The sequence below is a fragment of the Papio anubis genome, chromosome 8 (assembly GCF_008728515.1).
Source record: "Papio anubis isolate 15944 chromosome 8, Panubis1.0, whole genome shotgun sequence".
Classification (NCBI taxonomy): Eukaryota; Metazoa; Chordata; class Mammalia; order Primates; family Cercopithecidae; genus Papio; species Papio anubis.
The window spans coordinates 97,308,288-97,322,725 of record NC_044983.1 but is presented as its reverse complement, the minus strand read 5'-3'; the positions used below and the strand labels follow the sequence as shown (position 1 = coordinate 97,322,725).

The 14,438-nt window shown below is 41.8% G+C and overlaps 1 protein-coding gene across 5 annotated transcripts in view; it reads left to right on the top strand.

Moving 5' to 3' along the window:
• The window catches only part of NCALD (neurocalcin delta), a 433,033-nt gene that overhangs the window by 184,032 nt on the left and 234,563 nt on the right, over positions 1-14,438 (top strand). The window contains exon 1 of one of the 5 annotated variants that reach the window (XM_017962204.3): positions 6,421-6,439. The exons of the other annotated variants lie outside the window; for them this stretch is intronic. The gene's annotated coding sequence lies outside the window, so the exon portion shown is untranslated. Of the gene's footprint in view, positions 1-6,420; positions 6,440-14,438 lie in introns of those variants that run through there. 5 annotated transcript variants of the gene reach the window in all.

Sequence of the window (14,438 nt, the reverse complement as noted above, 5' to 3'; positions counted from 1 at the left end):
GAATTAATTAAAAACAATCATTATCTAAGTCATTGAAAGGACTGGGGAGACAACCTACTTAGTAATGCTTGCGTCTGGTTCATGTACAATTGGCTTCTGTGTGATTTACAAAGGTGTGCCTCATTAAAACTCCTCTATATTTCAGACATCTTATCAATTAAGATATGCTTTCATTCATTGAATCTGAATCTGTGAATTTCTCTAGCATTGAAAAAATGGAGCGTTGAATAGAGGTAAAGTGCTGTCCATTGGTCACTAAAGCTGTGGGAAAGATCTTCATTCACTTGTACTGATTTATACTGTCACTGCAATTCCTGTTTCCTATGCCTCCATTAATTTATCAGACATTTATTGAAAGACATCAAGGACTGTGGGCACTCATTGACTAAAGTAGAAGACTTTTTCTTCTGGCCTCAGGCTACAGCAATACATCTTGCCTTCCCTAATAGTGAAAGCGTGCTTTCTCCCTCTATAGGGAAATTCCAATCAGATCCACGCACTGATCGATCTTGGACTTAACAAGGTATTTAATAATGACATTTATTGCACATTATACTCCATCCTTTGAATGAATACAGATGAGGCAAGAATTAATTGTTTGATTTCCAATTGTGAATATAAGGAGAGCAAGCCCTTTGGCAACACCAGACAGATGCTGGTGATCACTTTGTAATTATCAGGGATATATGGGGTCATGTCCCTGTGCTCAGTACAGGTTGAGGGTCTGACCTCAGCTTCAGACTTGAGGATACACCATAGGTTATTATCGTTATTAAACCATTTTCTTGGATGCAATTATTCGTTGCATCTTTCTATTGCCACTTACAAGTTTTTACCATTATTTCTTTGTTTGTTGCATTATTAAGACATAGTTAGAAATAATAAGACTGAGATTATCCTACCCATCCTGATGCTACAATTTTGATCTTTTCTTCGCATTATTATCCAAATGTATGTGATATGAAAACTGTAGCTGTTTATCTTGGAGAACAAGACTGTTACTAGACTCTGTAGGACATAATTGTTAAGAGCTCTGGCTCCAAGTCAGACTGTCTGGATTCACATCTCCATGACTCCACTGAAGTACTATGTAACCATGGAGGACTTTCAAACCTCTGAGCTATGGCTTCAGCTTCTCTTAAGCGGGCATAAAAGTATATTCATAAGAGTATTATAAAGGTTAAATGCAAAATAGCACATGAGTTTTCAAATATGTATATATAATATAAAATAAATAGTAGTGATTTATCATTACAACCAGAAGTCTAATGAGCCAGATATTCTTATGTCAAAATGAGAAAATAATGGATTCTTGAAACAATTGCTTATTGAGTTCATTAAAATTTAGGATGGATTATTAAGCAGAAGGTTTATCAGAATCTTTGGAAAGAGAGAGAAGCAGTAGGGGCTCATAAAAAACAAGTCATGGCACATCATGGTTAGAGCAGGAGCATGCATTAGGCTTGAAGTCTGGATTTCAGAAACATCTTTCCTAAGTCTTTCATAGTAACCTTATGGACAACTGAGAAGTTGGGGCTAATACGTGACTTGGGGACCATAGCTTTCAGTTATCTGTCTCAGTATTCTCCAGGACAACATTCTGTTTGTTTTCCTTTATCACACACCACAAATCTAATTATTTGGCTGATTAATTTTTTTTATTATTTGTCTCGTTAAAAGAATGTAAGCTCCATGAGGGCAGAAACCATGCCTGTCTTGATCACATTTGCATCCCATGACTTCATACAGGACCTAGCCCATAGCCAGCAATCCTCAAATATTTGTGGAATGATGAAGAAATGAGAAAATTCTTGGCTGGTCAAAAGGTGTGACCCTGTGAATTTCATTGCAGCACTATTCACAATAGTAAAGAAATGGAAATGACCTAAATGCCCATCAATGACAGATTGGATGCAGAAAATGTGGTACATATACACCATGGGTCACAGAAAAGAACAAGGTCATGTTTTTTTGCAGGAACATGGATGAACCTGGAGGCCATTATCCTTAGCAAACTAATGCAGTAACAGAAAAACAAATACCACGTTTTCACTTATAAGTGGAGCTGAATTATGATAACTCACGAACACAAGGAAGGGAACAACAGACACTGGGGTCTACTTGAGGGTGAAGGGTGGGAGGAGGGAGAGGAGCAGAAAAGATAACAATTGGCTACTGGGCTTAGTACCTCGGTGATGAAATAATCTGTATAACAAACCCCCATGACACGCGTTTACCTGTGTAACAAACCTTCACATGTACCCCTGAACCTGAAATAAAAGTTAAAAAAGAGGTGTGACCCCAAGAGCAATGGATCCCTAGAATGATGTCTGTTTTAAAACATCACTTCTTTGTTAGGCTTTTCTTGGTTAGGATCATTTAATGGTTTTTTAATTCACAGGAAAACATAGAAGGCTTGCTAGTCATCTCTGTGGATGCCAGAAGTTGGAAGATGTAGCTAATATTATAAAACAAAATTTAAAATTATCTCAATAAGCCAAACTACAAGTCAATAAGATTGAAGGAATTAAGAGGAAAAAATTAAATGCCTATGTTTATCAGATTTTTAAAACTCAGTTTCCCAGATAGGATACAAGAGACAAGGTCCAGCGGGAGATCATGTGGAAGAGAGTTGGATTTTAACTGGCCACACAATAATCTGAGCTTAAAACACTATATCATGGTAGATTTTTAAACATAAACCTACCCTAGACCAGTGGTTCTCAACCTTGGCTGCATATTAGAATCTCCCAAGGCACTGGTAAACAAACAAACAAACAAACAAATAAAAAATACCTCGCCATCAGAGATTTTGACTCTGTTTTGGGAAAGATCTGAATATTCTAATATATTAGCAAGTCTAATGGGGTTAAGAACCTCTACTCTGACTTTGCCCTTACCAATAACTATATACCTTCTATAATCTGTTGCTAGCATTCTACTTTCTGATTATTACCTTCTATATTTCTAAATAACTCCACTGCAACATTTTTTTTTGCCTTCTGGGACCTCTGATCCATTGACTTTGCCACCTCTTGGCTATTTCTCCCTTCATTTCCCCATTTCTCTTCATGGTTCCATTCTAGTAGTCCTTGCCTTGCATATGCCTTCAGTACCTCCCCTCCTCACCTGACAAGTCCTAACCATGATTAGTAAATCTAAGAGACACTGAATGTGATTGGAGAAAAATATGCAAACTTGCTGATTGGTCTTACTGAAAATTCATGACTGCAAATGTCAAGTAGAAAATGCCATGTTAGAATCCTACTAAATCTCCTTAGTCAATTTACTCTCATTCTTGTAGATAATTGTTGCACCCTTCTTCTCTCCCAAACCTCAAACCAACCCCTTCCTCACTCTCAGCTGATGGCCTTGTCTCCCTCACGGAGATGAGGCAATCAAGGAACTTCCACAGATTCCTGCTACAAAATCTATTCACCTCCCTGCTTCTGGCCCTGTGCCCTCTTCCCTCCTGTTAACTGAGATGAATCATCACTGCTCTTACTAAAGCCAGCACTTCTCATATGCCCTGCACCTGCTCTCTTACTTAGGCCTTGGCTTCTGCAATTGGCTGTCAATCACCACTGCTTCATTGATTTTCCTGTCTTCCCTGCATCATATCCATCGTCTTACGTAGTATGATGTCTTCCATCTTTAAAAAAAATATAAAAAGAATCTCTTGATCCTATAAGCTATAGCTCAATTTCTCTATTCCCCTTAATGGCAAAAGAGTTGTCCGGACTCATCATATCTACTTCCTCTCCTTGCTTTCTCTCTGCAACCCACTCCACTCAGAATTACCTCCCCACTGCTCCACCAAAGACTTTGTCCAGGCCCCCAGTGACCTTGACATTACCAGACTCCAGTGATCAGTTCTCAGATCTCATCCTGCTGAACTTTTCAACAGCATTTGACACCATGGATTATTCCCTTTTTGTTCTTTATTTTCCTTTACCATTTTAACCACTTGTTTTCTATTGTAAACTATAAACTCTTTAGTTTTATGCTAGGGCCATCAAAATCTTATCTGGCCGGTTCATTTTATAAAAAGAATATTTTAGCATCCTACTTAAACTCAACTTTCATTTTCATGTCTATTGCTATCAAATTTCCTTAGGATGTAAATAAAATCTTATCTTTTAGGTCAGCGCTTAGGAATTGTTTGCTAAATTCCAGATTAACTGTGGAAACCTGGTTTTTGGAATACCTATTCCCCTGTCTCCTACTTCATCATTATATATTAATTGTCTGAAATTTCTTACCTATGTTTATTTTTTTACGTTGTAATTTTCACATTTTGTCTTGCTATTGTTAATTTTGCCTTTTTGATGTAGAGGCTATTCCTTTGTCTTAAATTTTTCTAACTATTCCCACTTCTTTCTCTAGTGCATCTGCTTTCAGATGTCTTTAATTCTTCTTGTGATCTTTAATTTGAGACTTCTTTGACAAGTTTTTTATATATAGTCTCTTACTTTTAAAATGTTTTTCTTCTTCCCAGCCAGCTTACCCCACTGTTCTTTGGTGATATTTTCACTTATTTTAGTTTTGCCTAAGTCTGAGGAGGATGGCCCAAGTTGATTCTTATCTTCTCTTTGTGTATTTAAATTTTATCTCTTCTTTTTAGTGGCAGCTTGTAAACCCTATTTTTGTCTTCAAAGTTTAAAAACCTGACAAGTCGGCGTGGTTCTCATTTCCTTCTCAACCAAGGTACTTGGAAGTGCAGCACGCTGCCTCCACTTCTTCACTTCCATTTAGTTCTAAGTGTTTTGCACTCTGTTTTTTTTTAAATTTTCCTGTCATAATCTAATAAAACTGCTCTAAGGAAATTCACTCATGGCTTTCTTTCTATTGTCCCTTTCAGTATTTGTCTTACTGAACTCCCTCCTTCCTGAAGCTCCCGACTCTTAGATTCCATGATGCCATTTTCTCTAGACTTTCCTCTATTTCTGTGACTAATTTATGGGTCTCTTTTCTTTTGCTTCTTCTTTAACCCTTCCTATCCTCCAGGGCTCTGTTTTTATTTCTCCATTCTTCTTACCATGCCTAATCTTCTTGGGGGAGCTTATCCACTCACTAGCCCCTCTGACTTTGTGCTATTTCGTGTACCTGGAATTCTTCCCTTTCTTGCTCTCCCCACTGATTTTTCAAAATCCATTTAGCTATTACTCCCTCCAGGAAGGTTTTCTTCAGTCCTTAGGTTGGACCGTCTCCTCTGTTGTGCCCCATGAGTACACTGGTTGACACCATTGTCATTGTCATATCACACATTATGTTGTAATAAAATTTGTCTGCAATCTTCTTAAGGACAGAAACCATGACTATTTTGTATCCCTGCACCAAGTACAGAACTCAAGAGGTTGTTTTTGAGGCTTGCTTTCCTCTGAATCATATGTAATCCTCTTCATCATCAAACTGAGATTATATTTCAGCTCAAGAAAAAGTTTTAAAAATTATGCTCTGGATCACACTTTCTGTAGTATCTCTGATATACATGTCATTTGCATATCAAATCCCCTTGATCTACTTCCTAGTCCTATCTAAGTCACTATCATATATTTATGAAGTCTCTCTGTGGGTTGACTTCAGCCATCACTTAAGTGCTAATGATTCCAAAATCCTTTTCTGTAGCCCCTACCACTGTCCGGAACTCCTGATTATTCCTGCACATCCTATCCCATTGCTTGCAATCATTTCTTGTCCTCATGGTACAGATGTTCTGCTGCCTTGAGGCCTCCAACCCCCAAGACATGTCCTTTAGGATCGATGAGGACCGGGTACTCCCAAATCCCTCATTTGAGTATAATGTGTAGGTTGTCAGGGCAGAGCAAAGTGGGGTGGAGGTGAGGGCAGCATGGAAAGGCAGTTGCAGGATGAGAGGTAGTTGTACCAGTTTCCCATTGCTGCTATAACAAATCACCACAAACTTAGAGGCTTCAAACAGCTCAGACCTATTCTCTTGTAGTTCTGGAGGTCCAAAGTCTGAAATCAGTTTTACTGGGCTAAAGTGAAGGTGGCAGGGCTGGTTTCTTCTGGAGGCTCTGAGGGGAGAATTCATTTCCTGGCCTTTGTCAGCTTCTAGAGGCTGCTGGCATGCCCCAGCTCCTGGCTGCATCCTGCCAATCTCTGCTTCCGTCGTCACAGTGCTTTCTCCCCTGACTCTGATGTCTCCTGACTCAGGAAAATTGTGATCACAGTGGGCGCTCTCAGATAATCTCTCCATCTCAAGATCCTTAACTTCATCACATCTGCAATGTCTCTTTTCTCCTACGAGGTAACATTGACAGATTCTGGGGACTAGGACATGGACATATTTGAGAGGCCGTTATTCAGCCTACAACAGCGATCCTCGGTCAGGGTAGATCATGATCCTTGGTCAGGGTAGAAACACAAGCAAACTACTTTTAGCAAAAGGAGATCCAGAATATTTGATTTTTAGCAGGTATGTGTATATGTGCGTATGTGTGCATCGTGGAAGAAAAATTGTTGCTATCAATGCTATTTCCAGGTAATAGAAAACAAACAACGTGAAGGGGAAAACATTCTAAATTTTGCATGTGTGTAAAAGTAACAAACTTTAGAGTCATTTATCTGAACTGCCTATAATTTATGCCTAAATACTTGACAGCAAAATAATATTCTCTAGCTAACTAACTTGTTAGATTGTCATCATTTAAGTTTGTTTTATTACAGTGTGCTCAGGAGTCTGCTCCCCACCTTAACAAAGCGGGGGGCTTTGTTCAGTGCTCAGTACCTCTAATGAGCTTGCCTTGTAATGGAGATATGAGGCAGCTGGGCTTAAGGACTCTGAGCAAAGGAAGAGAAGAATGATTAGACCTTGCTTTTCTCTCTCCCTGTCTCTTGTATTCTTTTCTTTAAAGAAAGCTGTGGTTAAGGGAAATAATTGGCTAAGAGGGGAAAAAAAAGGAAAGAAAGTCCTTCATTTGCACAGCTTGCCTTGACCATATAAAAGACACATACCCTGAAGCAGAAGCGCTGCTGAACAGGCAGGGGGAATGGAAAGGGTTATTGGGAGATGGCTTAGTTTGGTTTCCCCTGGAAGCAGATTTTTAATAATGATGTGATTATTTTGGGGGACGTGCAGAAATGTCTCCCAGAGTTGTGTCTTGGGTCAGGAGGTGGGTATTTATCTGTTACCACTCACCATTGGCTGAGGACTGTCGTCAGGGGCTTTACTCCTCTGCTGCCTGGCTGCATCTGTGGACTGCAAGTCCCTGCGGCAGGGGAGGGGCCTGGAGGCTGAAAGAACATGCCCTGGATACAACTGACAGAGCACTGTCAGCCCTAGAGAAGCCTGCACTCACCTCCCTCTGCCTTCCAACTGCTGCTGAAAACAGAGGGGTAGGTGGGATGTAGCTTAGGGAGCTCAAAGTAAGGGCTACAGAAGAATCCCTTCTCTAATAGTAGGTGGTGTGGCAGTGACAGGCTGTGATGGCCACCTGCTTCTGAAGGGAAAAATGACAGGTGCTCCTAAGGGCCTGGGCTGTGAGTGAGACAGATATGGGGTCACACCCCATTAATACATTTGCTCCCTAGCCAAGCCTCTGTTTTTCCATATGTAAGATGAGAACGACAGCATCTCCTTTTTAGGACTGCTTTGTGAAATAAAAGAGATAATGTGTGTAGAGTGCTTTGCAGGGCCACTGGGACAGGACTACACCCATACACGAGCGTAGTTGTGTTAAAAGGAAAATGAAAAAGACAGCAAAAGCAAACCAAACCAAAACCAAAACAAAGAAAATACAAGAAAGGAAAAGAAACAGGAAAAAAAAGGAAGATGATTGACACTTGAGGCATCTGTTATAGGAAATACATTGCATGTCTTCATATTTCTTTCAAAATGTCTGCAACTTTTTCAGGACTCAGGACATGGAGTCATGCACACATTTTACTTGAGTGTCCAGTTCAGGCTTCTTTCTGGTCCCCCAACTCTGTGTCCTTGGTATTGCTTTGGTAGAATTTGTGGCATCAGCTACACAGTGTATCTGATATTGTTAACAGGGTTGTTTTAGGGCCACCAGCATGTCCTTACCAGCCTTGTGAAAAAGGCCAGACATTTGTTTATTGGAGGAGTTTTGGTTTCTTGCTCAGATGAATGATAAGTGAACTGCCTCAGGTCATCAACTATGTTCTTTTATAAAGTCCAAATCACCATTTGGCAGCAAATGGCTTTTTCACCCAGGGGTGGATGTTTGCTTGTTCCCTGCTTCTTGGAACCCAGATAATTAGTACTTAATTCAATATAGGCTTGGTGACCCCAAGGCCCATAAAGAAAGTCAGTGGAGTGGTCCAGGCTGGCAGACATCAGGCTCAATGACACCAGGGACAGTGGTGCTGGTGACACAGCTTTCACCTCTGTTTATGTGGCACTGATAAGGGGCTTCTAGTTCAGAAAGCAGAATCGCTAGCAAACGCCTCCAAAAAAGGGATTGTATAAGCCTTGCCATAGAAACAAAGCAACTCACAGACTAGCAATGCCATGACTTCCCTGGAATAGAAAAGGTCAAGGTAATGACCCAGGCACTTGATGTCCTGGCTGCAGAGGGACACACTCCCCCACAGCTTTCACACACACACTTCATGCTGGCAAAGGATTTGTTTGAATGCTGCTATCTGGATTGCTATCTCTGGGAAGTATTTTAGAGCCAAGACCCCATACAATTCCAGTGGGATGAACGTTGCTTACTCATTCTGCTACAGTTTCCATTATGTGCGCTCTGTGTTGGTGGGTTGTGTGGAACAGGAGATGTGAGCTTTCCTAATTTATTAAACTGGGAGCACAGGCCCTCTCCTGCTGGCCATTTAGGGTGATGAGGGAGGAAGAGGGCCCAGTGGTTAAGGAGCCGCAGGAGAGGAAAGTGCTGAGCTGGAGACACTGTGAGCTCAGGAGCTCAAGGCACCCTGACATTGAGCTCACATAGCCATGTTTTTGTAAAATAAAGCGATTTTGCTTATGATTGGTTAAGACCATTGTCTCTTCCCATAGGACTTACCCTTACCCTCTGTTGTATTGATCAGCAGCGAGATGGCGTTGGAGTAGCCAGAGGCATTTTGGGAATCAGACTAAAGGGAAGCTGAATCGGGGATGCATTTTGTTTGGGTTTAATGAGATATATTTATGTAATTTACAGTCACTTCCATGTATACATACATCTGGTAGTTAATAAAAATATGTTATTTTTCTGGATTTTTGTGATGCGAAGCTATTCTTTAGTTTTTAAAATTTATAATTTTGTAATTTTCTCATTTTAAAAAATACTCATATTTGTTATCTAATTTTGTAACCATAATTTTTATTTATTTTTATTTTTTATTTTTGCGATGGAGTCTCACTCTGTCGCCCAGGCTGGAGTGCAGTGGTGTGATCTCAGCTCACTACAACCTCCATCTCCCAGGCTCAAGTGATTCTCCTGCCTCAGCCTCTCAAGCAGCTGGGATTACAGGCACCTGTCACCACACTGGGCAGTGTGGTTGTATTTTTGTATTTTTAGTAGAGATGGGGTCTTACCATGTTGACCAGGCTGGTCTCGAGCATCTGACCTCAAGTGATCTGCCCGCCTAGGCCTCCCAAAGTACTGGGATTACAAGACATAATTTGTATTTTTAATAAAGAAGTCTGTATTTGTGACTAGCTCGAGACCCAAGCCTGGATCTGCCCTCATCCCCAGAATGCCGTCCACTCCAGATCCATTCCTCCTTCCCTTCCTTCCTTCCTTCCTTCCTTCCTCCACCTTCCCTTCCTTCCTTCTTTCCTTCCTTCTTCCTTCCACCCGTCTTCCTTCCCTTCTTCCTTCCTTCCTTCCTTCCTTCCTTCCTTCCTTCCCTTCCTTCCTTCCATTCCCTCCTTCCTTCCTTCTTCCTCCTTCCCCTCCCTCCTTCCTCCTCCCTCCTTCCTCCTCCTCATTCTCCCTCCTCCTTCCTCCCTCTTTCATTTCCCTCCTCCCCTCCTTCCTCCATCATTCTCCTCATTCTATTTTCATTTTCATTTCATTTCATTTCCATTCATTTTCATTCATTGTTGTTGTCATCCATCCATATCCTTCTTCTCCCTCCCTCCATGCCTCCTTCTCTCCCTTCCTTCCTTCTTTCTTCCCCTTCCCTCCCTCTCCTTCCCCCGCCTCCTTCCCTCCTTCCTTCCTCCCTTCCTTCCCTCTCTTCCTTCCTTCCTCTCTTCCTTCCTTCTTTTCTTCCTTCCTCCCTCCCTCCCTCCCTCCTTGCCTCCCTCCCTGCCTCCTTCCCTCCCTCAGTTCCTCCTCCTCCTCCTCCTTCTTCTTCCCCTTCTTTAGGGGCTAGAACTTTGCAACATTCACCTGGGTTCTTGATTTCTTGCTCCTACTCACATTCTCATAGAATCGAGGGGAAAACATTTTATGTATACAAGGGATTAAATAAGATTTTATAGAATGATTTGACAGCCCGACTATCACATAATATGGGAATACCCATAAAAGAGTGTGTCCTGAGTTCTGAGCTGCCCACTTGAAAGGCCTTCTAGATAACACTGTCTCTACCTGATCTGGCCTCCCCGCACCATTCAGGCTCACCCCTCACCTCCCCTGACACCCTGCACGCCTCCCTTTCAAGCCAGTCCTTCCAGTACAGTATATTTCACAGTGCAGTGTTTTTGTATTTAATATTGTTGACTCAGTTTCTCTTTATTCATCTTTCACTAAAAATGCTAACAAATGCAAAATGCTAAATCATCATGTTTCTCAATCTAAAGAACAACTAGAGCATTAACGTTTAGGGAAAAGTTGCAAGAGGCAAGCACGCTGAAAGTCGTAAGAAGTCCTGAAAATGAATAAACAGGAGATCAATAAAGAAAAAAAGAAAAACTCCTGAAAGTTATTGAAGAGAAAGGAAAAAAATAAAACACAGAAAATGAAAAAAAAAAAAAAAAAAAAAAAAAGTGTCCATAGCCTGAGCCCATTTGGTTTAGAAGCGAGCAGGTATTTGCACTTCAAAGTACCTGAGGGCAGCATCATGGAATCTCTGATGTTCATAATGGTTAATGTGTGGAGCTGGTATATAAAAGGCAGAAATTTGGAAAGATTATCATCCAAAGAGGTATATGTTTTAAAGGTTTCATTTTAACAGGATCTCCGTGGTCCAAGAGGCTTACTTCTGTAGCATACATTGTTTTTCGGTACTATTAGTCAAATAAGATGGTATTGTACTAAATTAATAGAATTTGGGGAAGGTACAGCATAATAGTTAAGACTAAATTTGGAGTGGGACAAGCCTGGCTATAAATCCCAGTTCTTCTACAGGGTTAGCTGTGGGAACTTTTCAAGCTTCAATTTCCTAGAAGATGAGCATCATAATCTCTACGTTGCAGGATCGTTGAGAGATTGGACAATCTTAATTAGTTGTTAAGTTCTGTTAAGGACTCATAAAACAGTTGCTGTGTGAGGCTTTTTGCAAGATCATTTTTCAGTTAGTTCCTGGCTTGTCATTCAAATTGCAATCCTGACAGATTTCCAATGTTGTAAGAGTTTAGCACTTCATCAGTCATTTAGGCATTAAATAGACGTGAAAATATTTGTTAAAAATATTTTCTCCTCTGTTATTTTTAGGTTTTTAAAAAATATTTTTCCCTGAGAGTAATAGGAGAACAGGTTGCACTGAGAATAAAACCCACACTCCACCCAGGCCCTGACTTTGGCTTGGGCTGGGCTCTCCCCTGTGGTCAGAGCAGCTGAAGTCTGGGATTAGTTGCCCCACCAAAGCCACATGGAGCTGGGAGGACACTTCCACAAGGACAGGACACTGGGTAGACACAGCTGCCTGGATTCCATAGACCCATTGCAAGGGGCTCCTGAGGACCTGCCCAGCAATCTTCTCTTGCCTGATTTTTCCACTTCTTGCCTCAGTGGGCCTCATCTCATGCCACCTTCTTCTGTACCCACTGCTGGGATGTTGAACCATGCCACACCATTTCCCATCTCGGGGCCTTTGCACAGGCTGTTCCCTCTGCTTAGACTGCCCTTCCTGACTCTTGGCAAGGTTGGCTCCTTCTTACCCTTAACTCCTCCACTTAGCAGATCCTTGCTCAGACACCTTCATCACACGCAGACCCTTCTCTGCTACGCTGCATCTCAGGTCTGACTTCTCTGCCGCAGCTCCCTGACAACAGTGCAGGCTTGTTGTATGGATACGTTTGTTTACTTGTATTCCGTCTGTCCCCCCATCTAGACCGTATGCTCCACCAGAGCGGGGACTTTGCTCTTCTGTTGGTGGGACACTCCTGGTGCCTGGCACAGAGCTTGACACATTCAGGCCCTCAGATGTTTTCTGAATGACTGATAATGAATGAATAATAAACTGGTGAAGAGGTAAAATGAGATGGGAGGAGGCATGAGGGTGGATGACAGAGGACAGCAAGGTGAGGATCATGCTAGTGGGTAAATAGACTTGCTGGGATCTGGTCCCAGGTGGGAAGTGACTGCAAACCAGCAATACTCAGAGTGAAGGAGGAAGCCACAGGAGAACAGGGCCAGTGTCTGTTAATTGAAGAGAGACTTTGGGGCCACTTGTTTCAGGCACCTGTTTTAGCTCTTCTCGATAGGACAGCGACTGTTCTAATTTCTTTGTATGGTATAGGAACAAAAAATAATAACCCGTAACACAATTCAGAACGTGAGAAGAGCATTCCAGGAAAGTGGCCACAGAAACTAGTGCCACTTCCCTTAACTCCACTCATTCCCTAGGGAGACTCACCACCTCCTTATCCCTAACCCTAACCCTACCTGGCCATGATACAAGTGGCATTTCTAGTTGTTTATGACATGCTAACACTTGTGTTTCCCAGGAGTTCAGTGAGCCTAAGTGGGGAGAAGAGTGGCGGGAAGTTGTTAAGACTGTAGTCTTTGAAGCCAAGTGCTGGCTCTGCCACCTGGTAGATCGTCAGCATGGACATATTATTTAACTTCTTTAAGTTGAGTTAAAGAAGTTAAATTTTTAAACTTATTTAAAATGGAAATAGTCACTAATAGAGATGGTTCTGGAGATTAAATTGGATAATTCATGTAAAGAGCTTAGCTCAGTACCTGTGCATGGTTAGTGTCAAATAGAAATTTATTTCTGAGTCCTTCCAAGCCACAATTATCTTCTAATCAGCCCCTGTGGTTGTAGAAAGCTTAGCATGTAATCAACAGAAATAAACTGAGGCTACTGGAGCCAGAAAAGAAAAGTTTATTGGAGGGCTATTAATAGCTTAAAGAACTGAGGGAAGAGCTGACCAAACAGGCCTCGGGAAAGACGAGAACCAGGGGAACGGGGGGTGCCAGAAGCAGGAATTCATGAGCCATCTTTCCAAGGTCCTGCCACTGCAGATGGCTCTGCTGCCAGTGCTCTTGTTCTTGTTGGCTGCAGATTTAAATGCCCGGGAGGGAGAATCAGACAGACTGCAGTGGGCTGGGGCTCTCCCCTGTGGTCAGAGGAGTTGAAGTCTGGGATTGGTTGCCCCGCCAAAGCCGCATGGAGCTGGGAAGACAGTTCCACAAGGACAGGACACTGGGTAGACACAACTGCCTGAATTCCATAGACCCATTGCAAGGGGCTCCCGAGGACCTGCCCAGTGAACATCTCTTGCCTGATTTTTCAGCTTCTTTCTTATCAACATTTAATTGCCTTTAATCATAGCCCAGCATCATTTCCTCCTGTCTTTCCAGTCAATCATTCCTTCTTTTGAATGACCTCTATAATGTTGATTCGCTCATACATTCATTTGTCAAATGCTGTGTGAAGCTTCTTTTATAGGAACGTATTTATGGCATATTTATTGAATACCTATTGGGTATGGGGTTCTGTTCTGGGGGCTGGTTTAGCTCAATGACCCAAAGAAATCCCATGCCCTCAAGGACATGTCATTGGCACCATTGCCACTTGATGTTATATATCTATTTAACATATAAATAATGTGACTGTGAGACAGACAGCCATAAATAAGTAAATAAATAAATATATAACCCGAAGTGGCAATGGTACTAATGAGCCAAGTGCTAATGAGATGGGGAATGAGTGTAGAGTGTGAGGGGGTATTGCTCACATTGGTTATTCATGTTTATATGTGTCTATCCTTCAACTGATCACATTTTGTTACTTTATTCTTACTTGTCTGCCATAGCGGCTAGCTGGCTTCTGCCTTCTGGAGCGAGCACCTTAAAGTACCCTACCCCTGCCCCTTGGTGGATGCTGAATAAATGTTTGTTGAATGAATGGATAAATGCACCCCTTATAGTCTGGCTATCAGGTGTCTGTATTTTTCTGCATGTGAAGCACCCAGCCACTCTTCCAAGGGGAGCATTGCAGGTGACGTGGACAGAAGGGAGAATTATGCCTGGGCTCTGCCCTCTTGGATACTCTGTAATGTTTTTGACTGGCTGATTGATTTAACCCTCATTTAGCCAATCTCTCTT